General features: G+C 38.2%; 1 protein-coding gene across 1 annotated transcript in view; it reads right to left on the bottom strand.

Moving 5' to 3' along the window:
- Window positions 1-18,124, bottom strand: part of TRPC6 (transient receptor potential cation channel subfamily C member 6) — a 96,611-nt gene that overhangs the window by 77,763 nt on the left and 724 nt on the right. The gene's annotated exons all lie outside the window — the stretch shown is intronic.

Below are 18,124 nucleotides of genomic sequence, written 5' to 3'. Positions count from 1 at the left end.
ATGCCCTCCAGTCAGCACTGAACTAACATTCCAACATATGAATAAATTGTGCTTTAATCATATTTTTCAGCTTCTGGATTGTAACCAAAAACTGAGTAATTCTTTTACCCTCAGGAGATTTACTCAGTCTCTATCTACTTCTTGAAAATCTGACTATTAACATCAAATGTAGCTGAAATCAATCTAACCCACTCATCACTATCATTGACAACAATTGTGTCTGATTTTTTCAGAGAACTGCAGATATGAAATATAACAATCCTAAGAAGTCATCAAATAGCATCAATTTCTAAGTATAGCCCCTAAATTCAGAGTTCTTCATGCTGAAATATTATTCAGATCCTATTCTTTTGTTAAAATATAGTATCTTTCCAGATATCCTCCTTTGTATCTCTGGCACTGATCTTGACCTGTCATAGGTGAGGGCTCTGAACTGAAGAAAACTGCCAACAAAATAAGTGATGGGAGAAAAATATGGACTTTAACATCACGGATCCTCCATGCTGAACACAAATGTCTCACGTGACTGAAGGAGAACTAAACTAATATGGTAAGTTATGAGTGGATGCAATTGTGGATAAAAGGGACTGATATGAAATGAAAGCCATGTAAACAACGGATTAGGAAAACGACAACCAACAACTTCAGGACTACTTAGAGTAAGGGAAAAGGCACTAAAGGTCTTTTAAATGTCTGAAAAGGAAATAGCAGTAGGAGACCCTTTTGGAATTAGATGAGTAACTAGGGTTTGGTGACAGATAACTCCTTTCTGCAGAAGCAGCAGTGTTCATATGTACGTGTTCTGCTCAGCATCTGAGGAAGAACTGACAATAAATTGTCCACGCTTCCCAAAAAAGCAGAAGAAGACGTAACTGTACTAACGACAGCAATTAACCTAGAGATAATTGTGTTTCCCATAAAACAGATAGGCAATAACAAATCAAATAGAATTCCAAAAAGGTGGCAGGTATGATTATACTAGCAGTCACATTTGGCTGATTAAGGACCTTAACATGTTTATCTATTTGTTCATTCATTATACTCTGTAACACAATGAAATGTGCCCATCAGCTAATATGAATGTTGGTCTAACCAAGTATTTCTACAAAATGAAGATTTCCCAGAAAAGCTTAATTTGTAACTCAACCAATGATGAAATGCTGACACTAACTAGAAACGCTATTTTTTAACAAGTTCAGAGAAAACAATAAATCTAACACAATTTTTCCTTCTGCAATAAAATAAAGATTTCCACAATAATTCTAGTTCCAGTACAGGAGACTTTTTTTTTTCCTCCTCTGCTTTTGGAAAAATAATGAAATGTGCCTATCTATACTCTTCCTGCATCTATGTTAGGAAGAAGCCATTTTCATTATGTAAATGTGATGTATTACTGATTAAATGGAAGAAGCAAGGCAATACGATAAAATTTACCTTAAAAGTGCTTAAAAAAAAAAGCAGTATTCAAAAAAAAGAACAGCTGAGTGGTGTTACACAAAGAAAACTAAAAACAGATAAAAAGCATGAAACTGAATTCCATGAAAACAAGGAGGGAACAGAGTTATTTCTGTAGATGTTACCGACTATCTGCTGCAAAGTAGGTTGAAGACATATGCATTCTGCACAAAAAAAAAAAAGAAAAGGGAATTCCACTAAAAATCAGTGTAACAAGTGTAATATAACTTCAGGATAAAGAAGAGTCACTGCAGAAGTGCTTAGCATTTCAATGTGTGCATACATAAAAGGGAAAACTATGTAAAAAAAGTAATTACTTCGGTTTACGTCTAACAACTGTAATTACTGTTATTAAAAAGTAATTACTTTACAAGAATAAAGAAACAATGACAATGTTTATTGTTCCCTGCAAAGAAAATAAAATACTTGCTATCCTGACGTCAGGGACACTTTTAGTGAAAACAGAATTGGTGGCAAGTCACATGCGCAAGTCCAGCAGGAAAAGATCATTTGCCTTTCTCAGACCTGAGAAGTAATAATGATTCCAATCCATGTCACAATGTAAAAAGAGACCTGATTTGATAGATCAAAGACATAAAATGAGACCTTTAACAGTTACTGTTACTTCGTAATTGCAGAATATCTTCCTGTGACATTTGTAAAATTTAAAGAACCTTCTGCCCTCCACCCCCCCACACCACTCACAAGAAAGTCAAAAGCCCTGGCATCCACTGAACACCATGTTGCCTTTGATCCCACAGAACAGAAGAAATCCCTGAGCCAGTATATTTGACAATATCATTAGTTGTTGTAGTTGTCCAGTTTGGTGATAATAATAGAATAACATAGGGAGGCTTTTACAACCACTTGACAAAGACTGTTATTAGATCTAAATGGAAATCAAGAGGTTCACTTTCACAGTAGAAAAATAAAGTTTCAAAATACACAGAGAAAACCTTGAGACCTTAATCTTCAAGAAGAAACCCAAGGAACACACAGAACAGTTCTGACTCGCTGACATTTTTCTGGGAGGTAGCAACTGTGGATTGAGATTTCTGTTCTGCCTGAGTTGAAACAGGTCTTGCAACTCAGTCTTTGACACCCCATAAACGTACCTTACCACTAAATAATTCTCTATGCTGAAACAAAGAAATGAGAAATCTTCCTAAGGGGTATTTATTCAAAGTGACACATAAACGCAGATATTGGACCACTGACATTGTGGTGCAATGGTAAATACCAACCAAAACCAGTTCTTACTTAGTTCTACTTATTATCCAATTATACTGGTTTTGCAACATACTCAAGAGAAGAACTATCATTTAATTAAAACTTTTAGTTACATAGAAACATCATCCTTTATCACTTAACACTAACATCCAGAGAATTCGGTGAATCAAAGCAGAATAACAATGTAAGGCATTTTTTAGCGTGAAATCACATGTAGACCAGCAGAGTTAAGACCCATATGCCATCAGTTCTTTGGGATGGGAGGAAACTCTTCTGCTGGAGAAATAAACTAAACCAGGAGAAATGAGAATCCAAGTGGCCTTTTCATTTATCCAGTGGCAAATACAGGTTCTGAAAAGCAAAAACTTTCAACAGGAATTTTTCTTGCTTGTTTAACTGTCTGACTTCACTTACCAGATTTTAACCAAATACATTAAAATGAAGAGGAGAAGGGGAGGTTGTGTTACTTGGATCCAAGCCTTAATATTGTGGAGGAGAAGGCGGCATTTGTATGGTTGCTTTGTAACTCATCTGAAATGTACCACTTTGCATCAGCTCCACAGAACAATTAACTACATTTTCGTAATGAGGGGAGACAGAACTGTAGTTTTGGTCACAATTGCCTTGCCTGGGCTGGTCTCCCAAGAGAACACCATCGGCCAAACACAAGCACGCAGATACATTCTGAATGCTGCTGCCTGCCAAGGGAGTCATGTCACGTATGCATTATAGGAAAGACACTTCTGCAGAGACCTGAAACTGTCCTCTATACAGTCAGCCGGGGGGGAGGGGGAACAAAAGCAGTTAATATTGAATTGACTCGCGTATGATTTAGGGTGGCTTTAACAAGCCAAAGTCAAACATTCTTATTTCAGACATATTGAAACACTTTGGATCAAAAAGTAAATGGTGAACTTTTCTGAGAACAGTGTTGTCAAGACTTATTTGGCAAAAATAAATTAAATTGTAGCTTTTTTAACCATGAAAACAGATACAAAACCAATAACGTTTCATGTGAACAGAAGTTCCAAACTTACTCAGCTTTCCCTTTTACACAGGACTTGGGAAAATGGGAACACAATGTTCACATATATTCTCTATTGGAAAAATGAAATTGTTTTGTTTTGCCAAGTCTACAAGGTGACATCTCAGAACGGGGAGGCGGGGGGGGATAAGAAAAAAACACGCACTTGCAGAGGTTTTTTTTCCCATGATGCTCTTGTAAGTGTTACACTACGTACTCTCTGGAGCAGCAGTGAGTGTAGAAGAGTGAGGAATGGAAAGTCATGCTCTCATGCAGAAATAATCTCTGGGATATAAAGCTAGTCTAGTCAACATATCATTTCTCTAGATGATGCATATGAAAAGTGTCATGAAAATAGTTTCACGGCCCCTATCCCCCACTCTGCAACATCCAGTTCCAGGACATAACAACATACAGCAGCTTCAGCTGTTTTCTGGAATTGACCTTGAATTTTTGGGAGGATGTTGATTGATGATTGGAGACAGGTAGCAAAAAAGTCGTTCTTATTTTGTACATCCCTAACTTTCTACATTCCTCTGAAACATTCCTTCCAGTTACATCATTTTTAGCACCCTGCCTTTTCTTTGTAAGGTATTTAGCAGTCATAATTTGGTATTTACTGCCTCTTACATTCTCAGAACTGATACTTTCAGGTATACGTAGCAGCAATAGATGCTTTCTTGTTCTCTTCCACCTTGTGTCTTAGTCTTGAGCTCAGGGGTTACTAAGCAGAGCAAGAGGTAAGGTGATCCTACTCTTCAGCCAAGACTATAAAGACATTCCCAGGTTGTGCCAAGTGGGATCATGCGAACTTATTCAGAACTTCAATGGGATCTCTAATTCTCAGTTTCCCATAGGATAGTAAGTGATGAAATAACAGCTTGCTACGTTGATGCTAACAGTTCAGAAGTTTAAAACCCCACACCTCACAACTGAAGGTCTCAAATAATTCTTAAGGGCAAAGTCTGGTTGGTTATACTGCTGAACTGTATCCTCCCATTATTGCAAATACTGCAGTGGGTATCACTGAACACTTTCTACTAACGACCCATTGCCTACGCTCAGGACAAACACTATAAATATAGCAAAGTGTGAACATCCCCAAGGAGCATCACAGAAAAATAAGCTTACCTAGTACAAACAGGTGGGATATTATGCTGATAAAGTTGCACAGTCTTGACTGTTTCCTATCATCACATAGTAGGGCAGTACAACCGCAGCAGATACAGAGGCAGGATCCCAACTCAGCCATCCCCAGGCCCCTTACCAGCCAAGGAGCAGCAGCAGCCTGCTGCTGAGTCCAGCTGTGGGCTTGCAAAGAAGGATGTACTGGAAATTTCAGGCAGCATTCAGTGCTCCAAATCTTGTTCCATATTTCTTAAAATAAAAAGCAGCCATCTGGACTGTGCCACTGTCCAGGGGCTGTCTGGCTGGTAGTTCATATTCAGGACAACATTCCTCCTCTCCCAATATAATGCTGACATATTTAAAAAAACTATTCCAGATAAAGTAATAAATATTCAGAAATTACCTCTCATTCAGAAGACACATTTTGCTGCTGCATCTCTCATGCAATTCTGATTCTCCAAAACTGTCCTCATGTCTCTAAATGAGACTTTTATCTTTGGTGTCTTTCAGCCTTGAGGAGAAAATGGCATGCTACCCTATGATTAGTAGTGGACAGGATCCTTCCTTAAACTCCAGGGACAGTTGCTAGCTACTTGAAACAAAAACCTGTATACATGTAAATAATTTGTGAATGAAGGAAAATAATTTTGGATGAACATTCACGTCATCAAGATATTGAAAAATGAAGACTTTCATTCATTCTTGAACAGAAAATGTTCCTGTTTTCTATGTAAACTTTATGCAAATTTTACGCAGTTAATGTTTTACAATTTTAAATAATTGCAGAGCAAAATCTTGTTTAGACCTGAGGTACATTCTCAACTTCAGTCTGTACTAGCCTGCATGCTATTTTGAGACAAAGTTACATCACCACTAACAGTATTACTTTATGCATGCTGATAAACTGAAAATTCAGGAAAGAGGAACTGAAGTTCTGCAAAATCTTTTGTGATGCTTATGGAATCCATTATTACAATTTATTTAAAAAATAATTGGATTTAATACTTTTGCAAACTGTAAGTGAAGCTTTTAATGAAAATGAAGGATTACACTCTAATTGCTTGGGTCAAATTTTCATTTAAGATTTGAAACAAAATTCCTTTTGTTAAAAGATAAAGCTGTTAGGGTGTATATATCATGCTCTTCTTCCTGTCTCTGTTCACTAATGCAGTGAAGATGATTAATATGCAAAATATCCCTCTTAATTGTCTTGGAATTTTCTCTCAAAAAAATTAAGTCAATCTAAATTTTGTATAGTTCAGTAACCAAAGATCAGAAAATTCATCCATATATACACGTCAGAATTTAGCCTAGGTCAAAGAATTACATGCTGGTTTTCACTGTGTATCACATATTTCTCATTTCTATAGTCTGTTCCTGAAATACATAATCTTTTCTTCCAATTTCTTAAATTATCAATCATTGATATGCACTACAACACAAACAGTGAAACACAGGACAAAATATACATTCAGGGATATTGAAGACTGAGGATAATATTCTCCACAGGCATATGAACACAAATCCCACTGAAGTCAGTGCGTGTTGCAGAATATAGATTTGCTATTCATCAACAATCCTTCCACAATATTTTAGTCACCCGTGTGATTCACCCAGTTCTGAAGCAGATCTGACAAACTAGTGCCTGAAGGGGCCTGTCTCTTTCACGCACTACAAAAGGAGCCCAGACCATGAGGTCAGGCTGGATGCTTCATTTCAGATAAACCCCTCGGCCTCTCCTACATCTGCTGCCATTCCTGCCACACAAGCAGCAGTCTTCAACTAAGGGAAAAGCCTGAAGACCACCACAGAGATGAAAGCAGGTAGCAGCAGGATTTCCACCTTCCAACCTCAATTCCCACATCTGATTCAAAAGCAAAAGAAGATGGTAAAGTTCCTGACATTTTTACTAAAGGATATAGGATTTGAAAACAAACCATGGATGGATGTGGAGTTTCTGTCAATCCTACTATGCTTGATCCACAACATGCAATACCAAGGACCTGATCTAGAAGTTCAGGACTCATGAAATCTGCTTCCAAGAGAGGTAAAACTCAGGAACACGAAGCAATCGGAAGTTGCTCATACATTACTAACACTAGGAGTGCTCCCAAGTTTCTGCACCTTCCTGTACGCATGCATGTCATCTTTGGCGTGATACTCGGACATGCATCATCCCTCCCACCCCCTACTTGAGTTTCAATGAAAAGGAAATCCAGAGAGAAACTGCACCATATCCCCCCTGCAGTGAGTCCCCCTATTTCCCCTGCTCCTCGCTGTGTACCTCCATGCCTTTTCTGACCCTCTGGAGACACCAAAATTTGCATGCCGGGAGTAAGTCAGTATTGTCACAGCCAGAGGTCAGAAAAGGCACATGGATACCCAGCAGTTCTGCTACCCCTGTACCAGCACCTTCCTCATTGATTCATGGAGACATGTCACAAATCCTGCACGAACTGAAGCCAGTTAATCCACAAAGGATATTCTTTCCCTTTAAGGCGTTATCAATGCTCTCACGGATAACTAGGGAAATTTCTGCTGTTTTTCAGATTTGATGTAAAAATCAAAACATAGAAACCTCAGGTCATTAAAGATCCTCAGACAGCTTTGTAAGACTAGAAGCATTAGCCTTGCTGTCTCTGTGAATTCCTGACTAGATTCTTTTTTAAATTTCCCTTCCTGTTATGTATTAAACGCTGTTGCTGATTTTAGGCTGGAAGTGGCTGTGGGGTAAGAAATCCCAGTGTATATTTTATATATTAACTTGTTAGGTAAGATCATTATTATTTTATCAAACACAGCAGTGCTGAAATTTCACTATCACATCAGTTGCTGTTTACCTACCAATGTGCTCACATCAGATGTTGCTAAATGATTAAATAGCTTTCTGACTTAAACCTCTAAAATTCTTTTCTGAAGAAAAGTGAAGAACATTAACTTCTACCGCTTCACACCGTAGGCACTGTTCATTCTGCAGACCTTCTGGAGATATTGCTATTGCTGACTTTTTTGTTAGCAGTGCTCCACAAAATGTTTTAAATAATATAGACTGTATCTTCAGAAACTTACGTTCCTCTCCCAATCTAATTTTTGCTTGTTTTATTTGTTGCTTAGATGTTAGTTCAAGATACTGCTATTCTTCCTCCACAGTATCTGCCATGTTGCCGTAACGCCTTAGCCTTTCGTGACCAGCAAGAGGCTGTTACAGACTCTCTGTCTCACCAACCTCCATGGGACTCAAACAGTAACATGGACTGCAGCCCAAATGTTCCAGCAACTTTGACGTTGTGTAGTTTTAAGATCCTGAAGTAAGAATACTAAAGTAAGACCACACAAAATATCTAGTATCCTTGGAAAATTCCATCCCATCCCCACTACCTGCAAATGAAGCTGTTTTAACTAACTTTTGTTAGCATTTGATCCAATTTTTGTTAACGGTCATTGTATTTTTGAGTTCAGATTTCTACACTTACAGAGAGAGAGGAAAATGAAATAGTACATTGTAAGGGGAGAAGTAAGATTCTAAGGCTCACTTGAGAAAGCTGTGAAAGCCGCAGTCTTCAAAAACTGTCTTGAGAAATTAATAGGAAACTTATAGGGAGAGGAAAAGAAGAGCTGGAAGAGAGGAAGAGTCATTGCTGCCATCCCGCAGCCTGCTCTTTGCATCTGGTTTTTCACATAATTTAGTCAGAGGAGGACTTAAGTGTCTCAGTGGAAATTTTAGAAGTTCTACTGCAAATATCCTCAAGTATCCCACTGCACCAGAGTTAATTTAATTTCACCTCCCTGGTACAGTGAAATATGTTGATCCTATACAGAGCCTGAACCCTCTGAGCAACCATTCTAGTCCATGTGGTCCTACCAGGACAGAGGAAAGCAAAAGCCAAGCAGTGGACATGGTGCAGGCAGATCCATGAGCATACGGATTCATCCTTCAATTCAGAGCTAAGAGAAGCTCGAGAGTTCTCAGACCACAGGATCTCCCTTTGAGTAAGCGCCACTAGTACTATATACACTTAAATTAACTTCTAAAAAGACTCCTCCCACATGTGCCCAAAATAAAACTTCTATAACCTTTAAATTACCATTTCAAAATCTTTCTCTACTTAATATATTTTGGTCATAGAAGGTTTACTGGAGTTAACTATAAATTAATAAATCCAGCAAGAAAAAAAAAAAATTCAACTCATGTACAATCCAACAAACTTAGCAAGTGCAGATAATAAACTAGACATTTCTAGTACTTGTGATATTTCATTAATAAATTTTTAAAAACACTTGAAAATTGAAAGTAATTTTAAATTAGCTTAAGGAAATAATGCCTAAAAACACGGATTAGCAGAGTGGAACTAAATTAATACAGAAAATCAATTATTGCATTGCAAAACAGACAAGCAAATTGGTTTATTATTATGTTCAGAAACAATTGGTTAGGAACAATTCTCAAAGAGGCTCACTGTGCTTTCTGAAAGGATTACAAAAAAAAAACCAAACCCAAACCAATACAATGGTTCTCATCCCACATAAATCCCTAAACATGGTTAGACACTCACAGAAAGGAACCATATACATTGTCACATACTGCAAATGCTTAGGAAAAAAAAAACCTACAGTCCACTCTTTTAACTAATATCTGGATCTTTCATGGCACTAAGCTCCCTGTGTGGTGGGGCTTGCAAGTCAACACACATCTCTCTCAAGCTCATCTGTTTCATGCGGGACAGATGTGGGAGCCCACTGCTAAGTGATCAGACGTATCAGACACCGTCCTCATCACAAGCCCCCGCTCATAAGTGTGCTTCTCCTACGCGTGACTCGGCATATGCATGGGCACGTGGGGAAGGGAGGGCACTTTCCCACACCATGATTAGCAGAGAAATGGTAATCGTGAAATCTGCGGCACAAGTCTCCATGGCACAGATCTTCCAAGCTTTGCAATGCCAGTTTCCAAAGCATCCTCCCATAAGCTGCACCTCAGTTAAAAGTTTTTCCTGGATTCACACTGGTGTTACCGCTGTTACATTCTCCTGCGATGTGCCAAGTGCTGTAAAGGTGTTTAATTGACGCAATCCGTGATGTAAAACATTGCTGTTATAAGAACCGTTCTCTCTGCTGCCAAGAACCCAGTGGCTGGAAGGCTGACAGCTGGACTGTGTGCAATGCATCTGTTTGCAACGCACTTCAAGAGCCTTACAAAAAGCACCAAGTATTGGATTATTACCTCTTGGCAGGCCTAAGACATGTACACAGAGTAGGACTAACAAAGTTTAGTGGTCTGACCTGCCTACCTGTTCTAAAAAAGGGAAGAAAAATAATGTCTAGAACAGCTGAAACACGTACACCGCAGGCAAAAACCTTACAGAAGAGAAAGAAAACATAAATCACTCCTCAAAGATGAGGGAATCTTCCCTTCTGAAAGGCTTCTAAGCAATCAGTCATCATTCCTAAATTCAGTCAATGTGCATGACAGGAGAAACCCAGACTGCACCAGGAGGAAAATCAGCACAACCAAGTGTCTATTAGGTGTTACTGAACTAAAACCAGTGCTGACAGATGAGATGGGAGGTAACAGACCAGCCAGTTAAGCCCACCCTGTCAGTCTGCTGGGCACATACCTACTTGCCAGTTAAGCTGATCAGTATGCATAAAAATAATGCTTCAGGCTGTGGCTGCCAAGTCTTTTCAACACCTCCTTGGTCTCAGGCTAGTTACTGTCCAGCTCCATGTTAGACACTGCCTGCTTGCACGTGGTGGGCCCCTATGTGTCATGGCGAAATCAAGGTCCTCTCTTTTCAAAGTAACAATTCAGCTGGCCCCATAGTAGTTTGCCCTTATTAGCAGCAATTAACCAGCATCTGATTAGAAATATATGAGGTCTCCTGTGCAGCTCAGGGATTACAACCTGCTGTGTGCACAACTATTAGTGTACCACAACAGAGCCAAGCCTAAGTCTGTTGGAAGAGATCTCATTTGTGCACATGTTCAGGAGGGGCGGCTGCTGCTGGTCGTTTACGACTGAGGTCAATTGGTAACATGAACCTGCTAAACAGCTGGGCTATCCAGCAAAACTCCCACTACCTTCAGTAGACCAGGACTTAACTCAAAAGAATTTAAGGTGCCATTTGTAAGAGATGCACTGTTTCATTCAAGATTTGGTAACAAAGCAGCAAAGTTTCAAGGAAATTCTCCAGTCTGAATGTTCTGTAAAATTGCTAGCGCTGCATCATACAGACCTTGTGATCTGTACTCTGTTTTCTGGGGTATTTTAAAATCCAATTTGCATCAACCGTGATCTTCTGGTTCATGATCTTTCTTTCTACCAGCATGGGAAGGCTCATGTATTTAATCAGTGTTTAATCAATTTCTAAGGGCAAAAAAGAACTCCAGTCATGTTCTTCTAAGCTGGCAGTGGGCAAGGTTGGTTTTGGTTTTAATTAATGATGTATAAGGGAGAACATTAACAGCAGTATGACTAAGGGCACTACTGAAGGAATGTTTGAGCAAAGAGGCGGGCATCACATCTACTTCTTGGTGATTCACGATTACTATTATTATTACTATTTGTCATTTTTATTTCATCACTACTATTCCACATTAAAAGAAAGTGGTCCATCCACATCAAAGGTTTCAGCGAGCAAATCCACATCTGCAACACTGCCATTTTGTTCAAATTAGTAACTTTTTTTAAACAAAAGGAAATTACATTCAACGCTTGCAGAAAACAAGCTATCCACGCTTCCCACATAGCTTTGAGAACACACCTAAAATGACAATTCTTGATATGCAGTTCCTCTTTACCCACTTACTTGGGGTTCTTGTACCCAATCTCACATTTCATTCCTAGTACCAGAGTTTGCTTTTTTTTTTTTCCCTAATATTGACAAACATTTATTTAGACATATTAGGTTTTGGGGGACAATAGAGCTGTGCTGTCAATTGTACTAATGGTATGAAAAAGTGTAGTTGGATAGACATAGATACAGAAAATAAACCCAGGCTTTAATTAGTCATCTTCACATTATGTTCCATAACTTCTATTTCACTAAAAATAGTATACTTGATTATGTATTTAAGTTGTCACTGCTAAACAAATAATAACTATTCTACTGCAAGATAAAAATGTTAATCCATTCTAGAGAAAACTACCTGTAATTTAATTATCACTAAGCTTTGTGTCCACATATAATTATCAACACTTATATTTAAATACTGCTTATCAACATAAATCCTTTAAGCCTCCTGTTGAGTAGGCTCTGTGTGCAAGTGTCTACACTCACAAGTATGTGCACAAACACGTACGTATGTAAGACTCATTTTATGCACTTTAAGATTGAAGCCCTTTGCGAAGTCATTGCCTTGCACTGCATCACAGTCTGAGGTATGAAACCAAGTTATAAAGAATTTGATGAATATAGTTTAACTGACAAAATTTTCTTTTGCTCATGTTTGCAGACCTGGAAAGTCTAAACACAGCATGAAGAGGTAGACCCACCATGCCAAGTCACCTTTATTTGGGGATACGGATAGTTGGCAGGAGTTCTTCAAGTAGCCAGTTATTTGCCACCACAGAAGCTGAAGGTTATAATGCTGCTGGGAGGGTGTTTGACAAAGAACACACTTGTTATTAACATTTACAGTGAAAAGTATGCCATATATATCCCACACACTTCTTAATCACTACTCCACCTTCCTCATGCAAATTTAACAAATGACTTCTATTTACATGGAAAGCTTCCAGTTTTATAAAATTAGGTCCCACAGGGAGGTGACTTTCATTCGTTCGGTAACTGCGTAAGAGCGGTCCACAAATATACCTTTTTCTTAAGAATGTTTATAAATAAACCGACAGAAATACTGTAATGAGTCAAGCAAAATTGATTTTGAAGTATTAGCATCGGAAACCATTCAGGTAATGTAGCTGACCAAAGGAAGTTCGCTGTTAAGTTAGTGAGCATACACAGTGAATACAAAAGTGCCTAACAACTAAACCCCACAAATCCCACAGGTCCTCACCAAAAACAAACATATGTGGTTCAATTCACCTTTGAGAGGTAACTGTCAGGCTGTGTACCAGTTTCTGCATAAGCTCACTGATTTTTCAAACGGCTTCAAAGCATAAAATGATCTGGTAGAAAACTCCATCTACAGAATACTGAGTCTGCTCCAGGGGTGTGCTGGAACAGAGCATGTTGAAGACCATCAAACCAGGCCTACCCCTGGCCAGTATCGTGCACTTTATGGACTGAGTTGCACGGGTAAGCTAGAGCAGTACTCACTAGCGACAGACCTCAGCTCTCCAAGGTGAAATAAATAATCAGTCTGCTTTGCTGCTCTTTTAAAAGAAAACTTTATTGAATGTCTTACCCCAAAAAAACAGGTTATGGTTTCTTTTTTCCTCATTTCTGATGAGGCAGGAAACATCAGACCATGTGACTAATTTTTGTTTTACTAATTAACCTGTCAGGCTGAAATATCAAAATAAATATATTTCCTTTTGATTTAAAACAAAATATTTATTTGTTATTCTTCATTCAGATTTTTTAAAATGTATTTAGGGAAAAAAAAACAGAACTCAACATTAAGTGTATCTTTAGTTCAAAGTGAAGCATTCTGTTCTAGATACTTGTAGGAAATGCAGAGGGAACTAAAAGATGGATTTTCTGGGGCTTGGTAATAATGGTGATGTTCTTTTACCCAAGACTTCGGGGATTAAATTCAGTCACCCAGAATATGACAGATCCAGACATGATTTTTTTTCCTGTGCCCCGTAGGAAGTAGATCCATTAGTCTTAATTCATAGGAAAGTGTTCCATCCACTAGGCTATAAAAGGAAATGACACCCCTCCATACTAACTCTTCCACCTTTTTGCTGTCAACAAGACTATTGCAATATATTTTCAGAAGATACAGCATCTCAGCAAAGAGACTAGCAGTCTGAAACACAGCTGCCACGTTGCACAGTACTCCCTGAAGAGATTATGTCTAATGAAGAGTCTGGAAGATAATTTTACAGGTCATTTCAAGCAAGATAGGTGAGGCTGGAGATAAAAATGATGTTATGCCAATAGCAGAAACTGTTATATTGCAGGCAGAAAAGAAATTATTAAACATATTATTTAACAAAGAAAGGGTTTTAAAGTATGTATTGGGTTTGATAGTGCTGAGAAACACTTGATCTGAAAACCACAAAAGCTGAGGAATAATCTACGCCTCAAGGCAGCTATGCATATCAGAACTCTTTTTTCCCCTGTTTTCATCTGATAATTTGTGTGCCTTATTTATTTTACAACTGACATTTTAATGCATAATTACCCTTCCTCACGTGTATAAGAAAACATATTTATTTTTCACGATGCAAAATATTTCAAAGTATAAATAAGCCAAATAACCAGATGTCTGACTGAATTAGTGTATTCTCACTAGCTTAGTATGCTGACAATCTGTTCATCAATAACATTTTTCAGCCGGGAAGTTTACATACAAGTACTATCACTTTCAAATCCTACTGCACATCAGCACTCAGATTTGGGGTTAGACCTTAAAATGCACTCTCCATCCTGTTTTAAACTACAAAACCAGGCACTTTGCCAACGAAATACTTGCACAAGAGGAAAAAAAACGTATCCACATTTTTGTATTTCAGGAGGCAATCTTCTGACATGTATGTCGCAATGTATTTTTTTTTTGATACCTTAGGGGCAAGACTTGATGACTAGGTGGAAGAGGACTACTAGAAAGAAAGTGTTTACTTGCATATCATTTCTAATATACTAATATTAAATTCTTAAAAAGTAGCCTTATGTTTTGGAAACCATTTAATTACAAATCCTGCAGATCACCTGAAGTGTGTTTTTCACTTCAGCAAAGGTTCTGAATTCAAAAGGAAAACAAGATTTTTCAGCACCAAATCCCATTAGAATTTCATTTTGCACCATACCGCAAATAAAGGTAAGAGTCTTCTATCCACTTATAGCCAAAAGAGTCTGTGACCCTACTTGGCACGGCTGCTGAGCCCAAGGTACCTTGCTGAAGTCTTGTTTGCAACAAAGGTAGCAGCTACCTCGGACACAATAAAGCTGTTCTTCAGAGTGGTACTGAATTCATACTCATTTGGTATGATGCACGTTGTTAAGCACAAGTACTGAAATTCAAAGCCTCAAATATATGAGTAGAGTCTGTCAGGTCCCTTGCTACTCACAGAGTCAGTTAACATTGACAGGTCAGTATTTCAAATGTTTTACCAATTTACAGGTAATTTAATATTTAAGCACACTATGTCAGTGCTGCTGAACTCATTGACACAATGTCAAGCCAGCTGGCTTCATCACGGACAACTATTCTGATTTTTAATGTGACCATGCTATTTTACAATCAATGAATCAGCTGAAAAATCATGTGGGGAACAAAAAAAAAAGCCAAACTCAGTGTCTTTTATTAAATAGACAATTATTTGCTGTTATAAAGGGAATGTATATCAAGGCTCAGGAGTAACACCACTGAACTAAAGTAGTAGTTTGATGGGTTAGGGCTTTAGCTGTGAGTACAAGAAAAAGTTCTCTTAAAATGTTTTTTTTTTATTATCCAGCCACTGCACCACTTAAACGCAGTCACAAAACAACACATGAAAAACATGTTCTACAGACAACACATGCAATAACATCAGCATTAGCACTAAATCGCCACTTGAGAAAAACTATTCCTTGGTATCAGACTACTTTTCAAGCAACAGTCACATGCCATATATACCTCAGTAAGCATGTTACCCTCTCAGTAATGTTTAAAAGGAGGTACACTTCAGCTTTTTTTGGACATCAGCTGTACTCTGCATTAGTGTTCTGCATTGATCACCATCACACAAGACGTTCTCGGGGCATTTTTGCACGTGCAAATGATGCCTATCATTTTCCACTTAGTTTGAAAAAAATACCCTTAGCAATTGGATATACCAAGAAATACTTTAAGTGAAATGTAAGTAGCTTTAGATAAAACATTTTACATCACTTGACATATTAATCTGGAGAGTTAATCCGTGTCTTCTTGTGTTCGCATTTAAGCACAGACATACCATTGGATCTCAAGGGACATGTAGCTCTATCTCAATGGACAGACCCACAGACCCCATGGTTTAGACTTGTAATCAAATGGTCACCCAAGAGTCATACAAGGACTTCAAGGAAAAATATGGCACCTGACAGCACAACCAGCTCTCTGAGCTGCCACATTTCTGGGGAAGTAGCTAAAGAAAAACCGACATCGACAAACCATGTATGGACAGACTTGATAAGGCACGCACACTGAGTCCAAGTAGATTCATAGCACATGAAATACTGATTTTAAATAATTTATCTGTCAGGGTAATACATGCCCTTCATCAGCAGTATCCTTGGGATCTCTGGAGACCTTATGACTCTACAGATAAAAGGTAAGATTCATATACTCTCTACCATAATAACATCAGGAAATACTGGTCATTTGAGGATTTTCAAATAAAGTAGAGAAAAGTATTCTTACTGCATGTAGATGACAAAGCTTATAAACAGTATATCCTAAACATGGGCCATCTGGTTATGTTCTTGGCCATATGAAGGCCACTAGTAAAACTAATGACTTCTGTCTGAAAAAACAGATTTGCAAAATGTATACCTAAAACATGATGTAGTTGGAATTTAGGCACAAAAATTCAAAACCTGTGCTTAGTAATCACCATATACTATGAGTCTATACTCACTGCATTCACCCCTGCCAGCCAAGGAAGTCCCTGCAGCAGTTGCGTGTAGGCATTGTCTACAGGTGCCTGTGAAATGGCTCCTTTCCACACCCAGAGAAGCCCCAAAGGACAGCTTCCCCATGCCTAATGTGCATGTAAAAAACCAGCACTACCCACTAAAGCACCCTTTTTAAGGTAGTGATTATATAAATTTGAGAAGGGGCACATTCCTCAAATTCATATATGCCACACATATTATCAGGTAGCTTCTGTCTATTCTCTCAAAGACTGACGGAAACAGCTTCCATTAGGGAGAGACTCCAGGGTCCTGGACCTACCTGTACCACAGAATCAGGCATCTAAGGCCTTGACATGACATCATTAGAGATAAATTCCTGCATTTAGTGCTACCCTAGTTCTACAAAGCAACTCAATTAGGATGTAGGATTTCCTTATAGCCACTGTGAAATGATGAGAGGCAATCTCCACACTTGTGTGCTGGACCAAGAGCTGATAGCACAGGCTTATACTGCTGAAGTGAAAATATCAGCACCCCACAGACCTTGCAGATTCTGTTTTAAGAGATGCTTTGAACCACGTATGCAAGGGATATCATCTCGTAACTGCACAACCATTCCGAATGAGTACATAGCAAAGGAACTTCAGAACTGCCATATTAGTTCAAAGCTGAAGTCTACTCGTTGGAACCAATCTCTGAACTAACCATCATGAGGTTTTTCTTCGGAAAGCATTCATTAGACAGATACATTCATATATTTTGAGATGGTTTAAGTCTGATGTGCAATAATGTATGCTCTTATAGCTACATGAGCATACTGAATTAGTACTCTAGAAAGACACTGAGGAATAGCAATACAGCAGTGAATTCTGAAAACTCTGGTTGTTCTTAGCTGAGTTTATAAATCAATATATAGAGTATATAATCACACACTGTGCGTGTTGCCAGTTTCATTGCTGTTATTCCTTTCCTATATCCAAGTAGTTGATAAGTGGCTGGTAAGTCGCTCATAGATAAAACAGCAAAAACTAGGAGAGGCTGATAACTGGAATTTAAGCAATAAAATACAGTTAAGCAATAAAATACAATTTGTACAAAAGAAAGTACACATCTTCTGGTAATCACCTGAGATTTTAGGACTCATCTTGCACTGCTTAATACCCATTTTCCCCCTCTGTGGGATAGCTTCTCCTCAGAAGCATTAACAAGTGGTAATTATAGAAGTCATGCTGACAACACATAACCAGAGGGACACTGTCAACACTGAATGTCAATTGACCTGCATGTTAAAAATTGCGGTTCCTGGAACCTTTATAATTTATGTTTCATTTAGTTTTTATTGCACATGTTCTTACACCCTACTTTAAATTATAACTATCCAGCAAAACTTAGAGAATGAAATTACACGAGGCTACATGATTTTGACAAAATGCAGTAATGAAAGGATTATGGTTTTATGAACATGCCTGTCATGTGCACTCTCTCTGTGGGAGCAACCGTAGGAGTTAAAATTTCTGTAACTCTATTAAACCCATTAGATACCGTTAGTTTTAAGTAAAAC

This window comes from Ciconia boyciana, chromosome 1 (genome assembly GCF_034638445.1).
Source record: "Ciconia boyciana chromosome 1, ASM3463844v1, whole genome shotgun sequence".
Lineage (NCBI taxonomy): Eukaryota > Metazoa > Chordata > Aves > Ciconiiformes > Ciconiidae > Ciconia > Ciconia boyciana.
This window is presented reverse-complemented; position numbering and strand designations above follow the sequence as displayed.